The sequence below is a fragment of the Otolemur garnettii genome, unplaced genomic scaffold (assembly GCF_000181295.1).
Source record: "Otolemur garnettii isolate 467f Iridium unplaced genomic scaffold, OtoGar3 scaffold00006, whole genome shotgun sequence".
Lineage (NCBI taxonomy): Eukaryota > Metazoa > Chordata > Mammalia > Primates > Galagidae > Otolemur > Otolemur garnettii.
Window position 1 is genome coordinate 26,581,965 of NW_003852401.1, and position 12,202 is coordinate 26,594,166.

Sequence of the window (12,202 nt, forward strand, 5' to 3'; positions counted from 1 at the left end):
TCCTCTGTATGTAAAATATCACACACCTTGTCCCCTTGAATCTCCTACCTGTGGCTTCTTTCATTTTTTTTTTTTTTTAATCTTTGGTTTCATTGTATGTCTATGTGTGAGTGTGTGTTTGACCCTGCTTGGTTTCTCTGGGATTCTTGGGTCTGTTGTTTGTTCATTAATTTCAGAAAACACTCAGTTGTTATCTGTTCAAATATTTTTCCTTCCCCATTTCCTGACTCTTCTTTTTCTGGGAATTGAATGACATATGTGAGATAATTTGTAACCATAAATGGTGCCTCAGAGCTCTGATGTTCATTCTTCTGATGGGTTTCATTTTTTATTTTCTTTTTGTGTTTCAGGTTAGATAATAGCTATTGGAATATATTTAAGTTCACTTAATATGTCCTTTCCTTAGCTCTGTCCAATCTGCTAATGAGCTTGTTGAAGGAATTTTTCTTCTCTGATAGTGTGATTTTTATTTCTAGCATTTATCTTTGACTCTTTTTTTATAGTTTTCATCTCTCTGATGAAATGCCCCATCTGTTTCTGAGTCTTGTTAATCTTTTTCATTAGCCTATTCAACATATTAAATGTGGTTATTTAAAACTCTGTGGGTTCTACTATCTGGTTCATCTCTGACTCTGGTTCTGCTGATTCCTTCATCTTTTGACAGTTGTTTTCTTTTTCTTGCTTTTTGTGGATCTCGTAATTCTTTTTATTGAAAGCTGCACAGTACATGGATAAAAACAGTAGATATTCAGGTAAATAGTATTTATGCCCAGAAATGGCCACATCTTTTCTTTGGAGCCATTAGTGTAGAAGGTTAAGTTCACTAGTCAGGAGTTTAGCTGGATTTGGGTGGTACTGTTTCTGTTATAACCTTCAGTGTACCACAGGCTTCAAAGTCCTCCAGCCGTGGGATATTTTTACCATGTACTGAAACTGGGGATGGAGTGCTAGAGAAGTTTTTTAAGTGTTCTTGTTTCATGCTCAGCTTTCAGCAGTTACTGCATGGCTAGGACACAAGATAGAGCTCTATTACTGGGCTCTGGAGACCCTGCAGTGACAGCGACCTCTGCTTAGTATTGGTGTAGGATTCTGAGCCTGGGAAGATTTCCCACCCTCTCCCCAGGGGCAGGGTTTTTTTTTTTTTTTTTTACTTTTGCCCCTTTCTCAATGGTGATAGATCTTTGCCTGGGCCTCTGGGATGAGACAGTTTCAACCAGTATACCTGGGAGCCTAAAGCTTTCGTGTCATGTGAGAGAGGATCTGGGGACGTGGATGGCTTCATGGCATCTCCTCCCCACCCCCATCACCAAGTCTCCCTATTCCCGATTTCTAGTGGTGGTCTGTGGGAGAGAACATGGAGTCCCTTGTATTTGGGACTCCAAGTGATTTTAAACTAACATGATACACTGTAGTTGCCCTTTAAGAACTTTTTCTCCTTATTTCTATTTGTCCGGCCGCTTCCTCTTTCTCCTGGGCTTTACCAAAGGTCAGATCGTTTTTGTGTCCCGTCTCTTCTTACAGTGGTTGGTCGAGTCTTTGGAATTTACTTTATTGCTTTGTCACCTCAAGATTTCTGAGTTCAAGAAAAGTTGTTATTTTGCAAAAACCTTTTTCATTGTTAGGAGGGGCATGACTTTCTCTTGCACATTGTCATTTCTTAAGCAGAAGTACACAGTGGAGCTTCAAAGTTATTTTTAATAAGTTTCCTTCTCCTCATTCCCTTCTCCTCATGAACAGTTTGTTCTAATGGGCTCCAAAAGATCTTCCATTGTAATTAGTCGGGATGTCTTTTAGGTCTCTTTGAATCAGCACGTCTTTCCTCCACGTTTTACCCTGATTACTCATTCCTTGAAGAAACTGGCTCATGTGTCCTGTAGAGCTTTGACTGGCTCTCCTTACTTTCCTTCCTAATTTGTTTAGTGTTAGAAGAGGAGAAACTTGATTCATAGATGTTGTCTCTGGTTTGCACCCCCCTCAGCACATTCTAATATTAATTATAGTGTTTTCTTTTTCAAAAACTCTACGTTCTCTTGGGGCTATTTCTTTTTGCATACAGTGATATGATCTATGACTAAAAGTTTCCTTGTATGTTTTCTAAAATTTACACTCTTTATTTCCTCTTCTTATTGTATCACTATCTTCTAATACTAAATAGCTCATAATTTTAACAGAAATGGGTTTAGTTTTTTTTTTTTTGCTTCAAAAATATGGAATGCTTCATGAATTTGCATGTCATCCTTGCACAGGGGCCATGCTAATCTTCTCTGTATCGTTCCAATTTTAGTATATGTGCTGCTGAAGGGAGCACGGATTTAGTTTTTGATCATCAATTTTGATCATTGCTTTAGAATATTGGTAAAATCTGTATCATGTTTGTGTAGATGAATATTTCTATTCCCATTTACTTAGAGTCGGATCAGAAAAGACTGCTGGATTTGTCAGGTACCCTGTCAGGATCCAGTGATATACTTGTTTTTTAATTTTGTTATGTGACCATCATAAAATAGCACAATTGAATTTCTTATATCAGATTATTGGGTTTCTGCGGCTAAGACCTACTTGGTCCTGCCTGTGTAAATTGTAGTGAAATCACTATTGACAGTTACAACGTTTCAAGTCATGTTGGGCCATGAAGGAATTTTTTTCCTGGATATTTTCTCCTCTTACCCAAATCAATTAGCCTACTAGCAGCATTAGCATTAACAGACCAAGAAGGACACATCCATCTTTGTTTCCTTGTATAAGAAGAGACCACATCAAACTCTCTCAAGTACTGGTGTCTGAACTCAGAGTGTATACATGGGAGCTCCGCTTGGGACAGCCAAAATTGTCATACCCTTTTTCTGCTGAGGCCATAATAAATACTGATTTCCTTTCTCTTTGGTATTCTGTGTGCTTCAATCAGTGAGCATTATTCAAAAAGGTGGATGTATCGTATATAATAATTCTGCCTACTAGTTAGTAAAATAAAGCAAGTGTAGCACCAGGAGCCTGGTGAGTCCCGGTTAGCTATTCCTCTGTTTCCACAGGGACTTACTGAGTACTAACAACTTAGTGTACACTTAGAGGCTCTTTAATAAAAGGGCTAAATGTTACATGTGTACACTATGTTACACTCTCAGTAATATTTGCCTATTTTGAATTAATAAACATTTATTCAGTTTACAAGGCACTGTATTGGATAGTACATAGAATGCAAAATGCTTAAGGCTGCCCCTTTAAGAACCTCTGAGTTCTTTAGGGGACATAATCAAAAAGATACACAGAGGGCTGGTTTACAGCAGGGAAACTTTAAGGTGCCACAGTGGAGGAGTAGAAAATTTGCTGGGGAAGATGAGAAAGGGAGAAAGGGCTTTGGACTGGGGGTGTAAAACAGACTTCATGAAGGAGATGAAGGTAAGATGGTAGGATTTGTGTACACAGAGATGAAAGGGTGAGGCCTTGCCAGAGGAAGAGAACGATGTCCAGTGAGGAATAGAGGTGGAAGGTCAGGGATGTGTTGTCAAGAGCCAATTGTTCAGATTTTTCCAGAGCAGTGTTTTTCCCCATATGGACCAAGACTCATCTGGGGTCATGAGATTAATACAGGACATAAAGTTCTTGTGCAATTAAAAATAGTTTAACATAGTTAATTGCACATGCACTTTATGTCCACCCTGTATAATATCACAAACAGCTTTAAAAAATATAATAGAAACTCTTGGAGTATATTGCATTCAGTCAAGACATTATTTTGGAAATTTTGTATCTGTGTATAAATACGTACCCCAGCATATATGTAAAGTAGGTCTCAAGACAAAATGTATTTATTGTTGGTCATAGTCAGAGAAGTCTAAAAATTAGTGGTCTACAGCAGGCATCAGCAAATTTCTTTTCATGATGAGCCAAGTAGTAAATATTTTAGACTTTTGGGATCAGAAGGCCACATTTGATCTGTGTCACAATTACTGTATTACTGTACTATGTCACTGTAGCACAAAAACACCTATACAAATACATAAATAGGGTGATTGGAGGGACCACTTCTATGGTTTATCTTACAAGGGTACAAGTGAATCTTTCTAAGAGTAGAATATAAATGTCTTGGCTCAGCGCCTGTGGCTCAAGTGGCTAAGGCGCCAGCCACATACACCTAAGGTGTCGGGTTCAAATCCAGCCCGGGCCCGCCAAACAACAATGATGGCTACTACCAAAAAATAGCTGGGCATTGTGGCAGGCACCTGTGGTCCCAGCTACTTGGGAGGCTGAGACAGGAGATTCACTTGATCCCAGGAGTTGGAGGTTGCTGTGAGCTGTGATGCCACAGCACTCTACCCAGGGGGACAGCTTGAGGCTCTGTCACCGAAAAATATGTATATATAAACATCTTAACATAATAACTAAGAAAATGACATACAGGCTATGTTCACCAGTTTGATGAAAATATTTCAAATTGTATATGAAAACACCACACTGTACCCCATGATTGCATTAATGTACACAGCTATCATTTAATTTAAAAAAAAAGAAATATTTTTTTTAAAAAACTGGAGTATTGTTAAAGAAACAAAAAATAAACCATGGAAGACAAAGTGAGCTCAGAAATAGATCCATGTATATATGACAAGTTGGTATATGACAGAGGCATGTCACAGCCCTATAAATAAAAATCACTCAGGATATAATATAAAACCAGATTACTACATGAAAAAACAAACCTTGCTCTTTATATCTTACCTAAATAAAGATGATTAAAGATGTAAAAAAAAAAAAAACCAAATACATAAACGAGCGAGCATAGCTGTGTTCTAATAAAGAGTTGAATATAAAAAACAGGCATAAGTCCAGATTTGGCCATGAGCTGTAGTTGTTAACTTCTGAGATACAAGGCAGGCAGAGGAGACAGTATCAGAGCAGTACAGGAGATGCAGGTGAGGGCGGGCCAATTTTTGTAGGCTTTGCCGTGATGCAGCTTACCCACTGGGACTGGACTCAGCCAGAAATAAGATGTCACATTCTGTACAGAGGGGAGTTCACCTTGCAAACACTTTTCAGCAAGCTTTGCCTTCAAACAGCCAGCTGAAAGTGACATGTAGGCTGGACTGGAAGGACTTTTTTTGCTTTTTGAGACAGTTTCACTTTGTCGCCCTTGGTAGAGTGCCCCATGCTCACAGCAACCTCAAACTCTTCGACACAAGTGATCCTCCTGCTTCAGCCTCCCAAGTAGCTGAGACTACAAATGCCTGCTGTGACACCCGGCTATTTTTAGAGACAGGGTCTTGCTGTTGCTCAGGCTGGTCTGGAACTCCTGAGCTCAGGTAATTCACCTGCCTTGGCCTCCCGGAATGCTAGGATTATAAGCATGAGCCACTGTGTCCGGCTGGAAGGACATTTTAAAAGTCTGTTGCATTTATAATTTCTATCGTATTCTTTTCAAGACACACATGAGCGTTTTCAATGTACAGGGCTTTAAAAGTTTTGCTTCCTCTACCATTTCTCAAGGGAAAGTGGCTTCAGCCTGGTTTGATAGTTGAAACTTGTAAACCCAAGAAATAGTTAAGAGACTTGCCCAGGTCCCCAGAGCCTGGAAAAGGTCTCCACTTGAATTAAATTACAGTGGAACTATTAATACAAGACAGGTCTCCTGCAGCTTACGGTAAGCTGCTTTCCACTGTGCTGATCAGGCTTGTTTATGAAAACAGTAACTAATTCAATCTCTTATGCACTTAGCCATAAGGACCCCTCGAAAGCCTGAAGCCACTGGACCACTCAGTCTTGGAAGGAGAAAGTGGCTTCATCCTGTCCTTGCTCTGGGCTTCCTTACTGCCAGTTCCCGGAGAATGACTGAGCTGTGTCAGAATCATGAGGGGAGCTTGTTAAATATGCAGATTTTCTGTCCCACCCCCACTTTGAATCTTTTGCAAACGATTTTAAGTAAGTATCCTCAAATAATTTTGATGTGCAGCTAGGCATAGGAAACATTGTAAGTAAAAACCCATCTTTTTGCTTTTCATGAGAATTAATAGTAAGAATGTGGCTGAGGTGCCAGGCCGGGTTTCATCTGGGCAGGGCAGAGGCGCAGGAACATAAGGTTGATGACCGCCTTCAAGATCTTTTGCTTGCTACTTATGGACAAGTCACACGGCCTCTCTAACCCTCTTTTCCAGCTTGTTAACGTCAGCTGACCATAGAAGCTTTTATCTTAGGTTATGGTTTTCAGAACTGAATGAGCTAATTACAGGAGGAGACATGGCGAGAGGGGAAGGTTCATGCCCTGAGACTGGGGAGAAGCTTCTAAACGTGTCCAAGCTTTCTCCAGTGGAGGCCTTTTCTAGCAGCCCTGAGGCATGAAGCTGTGTACCAACCAGGAATGCACGGTCTACTGCCAAGAAGGCTTGAAAACAAGGCTCTGCCTCAGGCTCAAGAATGCCAGGCCTTTGCCAGGGCTAGATCCAAAAGGAGAAAGATGGATCCTGAGTGAAAACATCCCTTTCTGGCATCTTGAGCTCCTAGAACTTGCCAAAGTGACAAGTTGGTGGCAAGGTCAGCGTTCAGGCTTCTTTCCCATGGAAAGCTTGAGGTCTTGGGCGATAGGAAACCTGCATTTATTGCTCCATTAAAGAGCCAAGGTCATTTAAGAAGCCAAGTAAGTCCTCTTTTATACTAGGACCAGGTATTCACCCTCTTCCTGGGAAGAGGTCTCAGAAGACTGCTTTGCATGGGGGAAGGAGAATGTTTTGTAAATCCTCAGATTTAGATAGGAGTTTCATCTCAGTGGCACTCTGGCCACTTCTCTGAGGTTCCAGATTTAAAGGACTGTGGGCTTGTTCCCATACACCAAGAAGATGTGCTAAAGTACTTAAACTGAGATACAGAAAACCAAAAAGTTTGAAATTTGGGGGGAGGCATTTGTTGAAACATTTTACTGGTTTCCATCATAGCCATACCATTCTCAGAGAATAGGAATTATTCCCTTGTCCCTCTAAAGAGAACATAGAAAAATTGTTCTCTTTGTGAAGACCTGGAAGGTCTCCAAGCTTGACTATCATCGTCAGTAGTACTATTACTTTTATTGTGTATTTTTTTAAACAAAAATACTGTCAATAACTATATAAATTGTCAACTAAAATCAGGCAATACAATGTTTATTGTTCCCAAAACTCTGTATTGAGTTTTCCATGATAATAGTGTTTCTTTTTAATGAGTATTTAGTATGTGCCAAGGCATTTCTAAGCCTTTTGTATGTATCCATCATTTTCTGGAAATTTGGAATTGCATCCAGATCTTCTGCCATTAACATGACCTGTCCATAATTGTCACACCAGGTTTTTCCACTATGAACTCTGAAGGATAGCGCTCTTGAAGTTGGCTGTTAACAGTTTCAAGCCCAGAGTATGTATATGTGTATTCCGTGTTACAGCAAGTCTCGAGTATCTCTCCAGTCTTTGGGGGTTTGCTGGATTCCTGTTTCATGCATGGATTCCGTGCAGAAGCTGTAAAGGCCCTGAGGACAGGGACCCTGTCTATCCTGTTTGGCTCTATTTCTGTGATATTATCTAGGCCCTGAGTAAATGTTTGTAAGGTGGACTGAGGGTAGAGTGTGAATGAGGGAAAGGAATATGGCTGGGAGGATGAATGGAAGGCAGTTGAATGGAAGCAAGGAAGGAACACAGGATTCTCACGTTAGTACTTCCTCCTTACATTGTCAGTTGTGTTGTTATCATTCTTAGGTGGATGTATTTCTAAAGATCTAGGCATTTGGGTATCCCAAGAGTGGCAGGTTCTTAACAACAAATATAGCTCAGTTAGAAGGGGATGGGAAGGAATATTATGAATTATAGTAAAGTCACAATACTGTAAAATTTTAAAATAAATTTTATATTTTTCATATTTCTGATTTGATATTGATATGTATATATATTTGATATTTTAAATTATCATATAGTTAGTTAATTGGCACAAATTAATAGCTAAAGTGCTTCTAGGGTGATCTCCCTTCCCCAAATCATTGTTAATGAACAGACTTTTAAAGTATTTGCGATTTGTTGTTTAACTTGTTTCCTTTGTCTGTGATTATGGACAGTAATAACATAGAAATAGCCATGTTGGATAGTGAGCTGGGGTGCGGCGTTAGGGATCTTTGGTATTATACTAAATTCTTATTGCCTTTATCATAGTCATTCTATCCTCTGTTATCTCTTTATGTTGACTTGTTCTCCAGTTACATTGTAAGTGAACATTTTATTTCTCCAGATAGTTGTTCAGTTTATAGCTCTCAGGGCAGGAGAGTCACATAGGAACTGTGTAAATCTCAACATTGGGTTTGCAGAAGTGCTTTTGTATAAATATTGAAAAGGTTTAATTATCTCTTACTTATAAAATTATTTACCATTTTATATTTTGCAACAGGTAGAATAAAAGAAAACTTTAGTCCATTCCCTATCTAGATGGTCCCTAACTCTACATTCGGATGTTTTTGCTTCTGCCCAGCCTTTGGAGCAGAGATAGGGGCCCATAGACTGTCTCTGTGACTTCTGTTTGACTCAGGTTAATGTGAAGGTACACACAATTAGGTTCTTTTGTGTGCATTTGTAAGATACAGTCTGAGTTATGGTTGTGTCCTTCACCCAGAAAGAGTGCCGTGTACCCGTGCACTGTCCCCCTTGGATGGGAACTTACCCTCCTCCCCTTCTTGAATTTCATTGAGTTTTTCTCTCATGTGGGCCTGTAGTTGTTAATCTATTAGTTTCAATTTATAATTGAGTACATGTGATGCTTGTTTTTCCATTCTTGTGGTACTTTGGAAAATGTTCTCTAAATCTCTCAAGGTTGTTATGAAAGATACAAAGTCTCCATCTTTGTATGGCTGCGTAGTATTCCATGGTATACGAATTCCACCCGTTATTAATCCATTCATGGGTGGAAGGGCACTGGGTTGTCTCCACATCTTTGCGATTGTGAATTGAGCTGCTATAAACGATGGACTACATATGTCCTTGCAGTGAAATGACTCTTTTTCTTTGGGGGAGATACCTAGTAATGGGATTGGGGGAGCAAATGGGAGGTGTATGTGTGGATTTTAGATGGTGGTGGTTCTACTCCATTTCTTTTCTTTTTTTTCCCACTTATGGCCAGGGTATGTAAATTTGGCTGGGCTGCAAATGAGGGGTGAGGAGGCCATGAGGACAGCACTGTCAGCACCAGGAGAGCAGTCCCTCTGGGGGGCTATTTGAGACGGGCTGTGCACACATGTGCAATCCAGTCTAGGCCAGGCCCCAGCACAGAGGTGCTGAGCCTCCTTGTAAAGTCTGAAAATTGAAACTCCCTTCTGGGCCCTCTGCAAACTATAAATCCCTGTGCTAGGAAATCAGAGTTCTCACCTAAAGTGGGAAGGATGTTTTCATCACATATGATCCTTTTCTTAGGGTATCCATGGTCCCAGTTCCATTGACCCTTCAATTAATCCTCCAAGCCAATGAAAAATGGCAAGACAGAGTATCAAGTGATAAGAGGGAGTATAGAGTGACACCTCAGTGTGGAGCAGAAACAAAGCAACGCAGCTTCTGAGGCTACGGGCACACATACCAGTACATCCAGGGACTGGCAGTCCTGGGAGGGCACAGCCCGTGTCATAGATTGAAGACTTCCAAACAGAAGGGTTTCCTTTCACAGCATCTGTTAGGGACTTTTAACAAGGAGACCTATCCCTTGGGATTTAGATGCAGTCCCAAAAATTGTGCTTGGAGGCTTCTCAAACTCTAGGAGATTACTAGTTAATAGGTGGCCCCATTAAGAACATTATAGTCACTATAGAGTGACAGGTCTTCAACCTTAAACCCACGGGGGAAATGTCTGGTTCAGTGTAACACCTCTCCAGGAATGATTCTCAGAGCTTTGTCCTTCCTATCTGCCTTAGTGACAAAGGAATGGGATGACATGTGTAGTTTGGAGGTCCCATTGTCCTTAACTTTCCATGCTGGTATGCTCGGGTGAGGACAGCGGGTCAGCGGGCTGGCCAGGCTGTATTGTTAATATTCCCTCCTCCCTGATGGGCGGCTTGTTGTCTAGGGGCAGGAGTATCCAGCCAATGGCCTTTGGGCTGCATAAAGTTTATTTGAGGAATGTTTTACTCATCTATGTTGTCAGATATCACAAAAAGCATGTATAGACCTTTATGTGTTTTGTTCATCAGGTGTAGTTAGTGTATCTAATGTGCGGCCCAAGGCAACCTTTATTTTTCTAATGTACCGCAGAAAGGAAAATGTTGGACCCTCCTGGTGGGGCATGTGCTGATAAAACGGTGCTGATGTGTTTTATTTATTGAGGACCTACTCAGTGGTAAACACAAGGCTAAGCACATCCTAGACTTTATTTTACTGAGTTGTCCCCACAATGAGATGAGGTAGGGACCATGATGATACCCATTTTATAGATGAAATTGTTGAGGTTTAGGGAGGAAAGTGAAGTCACTGACCAAGGTTGCATTGGCTGAGCCAAGATTCAAACCCCACCTTGCTGGCCTCCTGGTATCTGCTGTCTGTGTTTAAGATTGTACAGATGGGTGAGTCATTTTCTGTTGGATGGAGGTGAAGCAAATGCCAGGGGACTTGGGAGCATAGTGTCATGTAAATGGCACAGCACCCAAAGTCAAGAAACCTGGTTCCAATTTTGACATTCAGTGTAGCTGAACTGCCATAAACAAATAGCTTAACTTCTCTGTGCCTGGGTTCCCTCACTTGTGCGATGAGTCTGTTTGATGGGATGATCTGCAGGTTTTCCCATTACAATATTTCAGGTTGCTTGGAGCTAGCTACTTTTAGTGAGGAGTGAATCTGAATTATATCAAAGTACATGCTGCTGATTCCTTCAATCCCTAACTTATTCGTTCAGTGAACATCTCCTGCTGACCTTCTCTGAGCCAGGCCTGGGATAGCATAAGGAGTAATTCTGGTCACAGGCCCTTCCTTCACAAAGCTTACCAGCTATTGTCTTGGTCAGGGTATTAGCCTGGTGTGAAACACTATTACCATTATTAGAATTTTTCTTATTAAATGTGTTGTTACATAGCATCCTTGTCCAGGAGCGTGGTGCCCACAGCACAAGATGAGCTACCCATGTCCATTGCTGCTGCCTGACCTCTGAACTCACCCCTGGCTCTGACTGGCTTATATGCAGGAGAGCTTTGTTCTCCAATGGATGAACCTGTGCTGTATTTTAAGAGCAGTTCTTTGTTCTCTTTATTTCAGTTGACTATGAGGGTACAAACAACTAGCTTACAATATTTGCACATGTTACCCTGTTCTAGTTGTGTCCTGCTCCCAGGAGGTATATACCCTTACACTGTGCCCACTAAGTGGGAGCACACTAATCTCCTCCCCCCTCTTTCCCCTCCCTCATGCCCCCAATTATATTTTCCTCATTGACAAGTTTAGAGTTTCCTGATCTGAGTGTCAGTTGTGAGTTGAGTTTTTCTCTTATGTGGGTATTAGATTGTCGACTGGCTTCACGTGAGTATTGAGTACCCTGGATATCTGCTTTTCCATTCTTGTGCTAACTCTCCTAAGAAGATGTTTCAGGTCCATCCAGGTTACTACAAAAGATGTAAAGGCTCCTCTTATGGCTGAGTCGTATTTCATGGTATTTTAAGCATAGGAGAGGACTTTCTTTTTTCAGTGAGCCTTAGGGGTTTTGCCGCATATTAAAGAAGTGGTTTGAGAACTTTTAAAAATCTGTTTCTCTATCACAATTCTATGATTGTGATTCCAAATCACAGATTCCCCTGGAAGGAATGACCCACATTTTACCACCTAACTCTATTTAATCACTTTTTAAGAGACAAATCCTTGTCTTCAGGAGCTGAAAAGAAGTTGGGAAGAATTTCATTGTAAGTTAATGAAAACCATTTGTAAACAATAAAGGTAAACTGATAGGAGGAAAGAAGGGGCATTTGACATCTTCCCCTGAGATGTCCAGTGTGAGAACAGAGAGAAGTGCAAGCTCACCAAACAAATCTTTAGGAAGCTTGCCTCAGCTCTAACCCCAGGGGACTCTTTCTTTACCTGCTCTATCGCAGCTCCCGGAGCACCGCTGTCAGCATGGGGCAGTAGAAGTAGCAGGTGAGATCAAGGGCTGTGGCGCCAAACTGCACAGGTGCGAATCCATTTTTACACTTGGTATCTGTGTGACGGCACACAGGTGACCTAATCTCAATCTCTCGTCTGTA

The 12,202-nt window shown here is 41.0% G+C and overlaps 1 protein-coding gene and 1 non-coding gene across 2 annotated transcripts in view; one reads left to right on the top strand and one right to left on the bottom strand.

Moving 5' to 3' along the window:
• PGM5 (phosphoglucomutase 5) overlaps positions 1-12,202 on the top strand; it is a 170,457-nt gene that overhangs the window by 104,312 nt on the left and 53,943 nt on the right. The window lies entirely within an intron of this gene.
• LOC111722920 lies at positions 2,202-2,308 on the bottom strand. Its single transcript, XR_002771553.1, has one exon. It is a non-coding gene; the product is annotated as a U6 spliceosomal RNA (small nuclear RNA).